Genomic DNA, 836 nt, shown 5'->3' with positions numbered 1-836 from the left:
AAAAATCAGTAAATGGATGAAAAATAACAAATGAAGTCAGAAAGGGTTGAAAATTGATGATGTGGATTTGAATGGTGCATTTTCAACACACAAAAATTCTGGAGTTCAAATAAGTTCAAAAAACGAAATCCTTTTGTAACTGATGAGTTTTCGTGTGAAATCCTAATACTTCAAAAGAGATTGTCCATTTTGTACACGAAGTGCATCCAGTTTTTGCCATAACACTCTCAACTTTTTAGCACATGCTATGTGGGTGAAATGATGACACCATGCCAACTTTCAACCTTTTCAGAGTTCATTTGTAGTGCTTTTCAATTTCACGGTCATATAGCTCAAAAAAATCAGTAAATGCATGAAAAATAACAAATGAAGTCAGAAAGGGTTTAAAATTGATGATGTGTCTTTGAATGGTGCATTTTGAACACACAAAAATTCTGGAGTTCAAATAAGTTCAAAAAAATGAAATCTCTTTGTAACTGATGAGTTTTCGTTCGAAATCCTGATACTTCGAAAGAGATTGTCCATTTTGTACACGAAGTGCATCCAGTTTTTGCCATAACCCTCTCAACTTTTTAGCACATGCTATGTGGGTGAAATGATGACACCATGCCAACTTTCAACCATTTCAGAGTTCATTTCTAGTGCTTTTCAAATTCACGGTCAAATAGCTCAAAAAATCAGTAAATGCATGAAAAATAACAAATGAAGTCAGAAAGGGTTGAAAATTGATGATGTGGCTTTGAATGGTGCATTTTGAACACACAAAAAGTCTGGAGTTCAAATAAGTTCAAAAAAATGAAATCCTTTTGTAACTGATGAGTTTCCGTCCGAAATCC

The sequence above is a fragment of the Triticum aestivum genome, chromosome 7D (assembly GCF_018294505.1).
Source record: "Triticum aestivum cultivar Chinese Spring chromosome 7D, IWGSC CS RefSeq v2.1, whole genome shotgun sequence".
Taxonomy (NCBI): domain Eukaryota; kingdom Viridiplantae; phylum Streptophyta; class Magnoliopsida; order Poales; family Poaceae; genus Triticum; species Triticum aestivum.
This window is presented reverse-complemented; position numbering follows the sequence as displayed.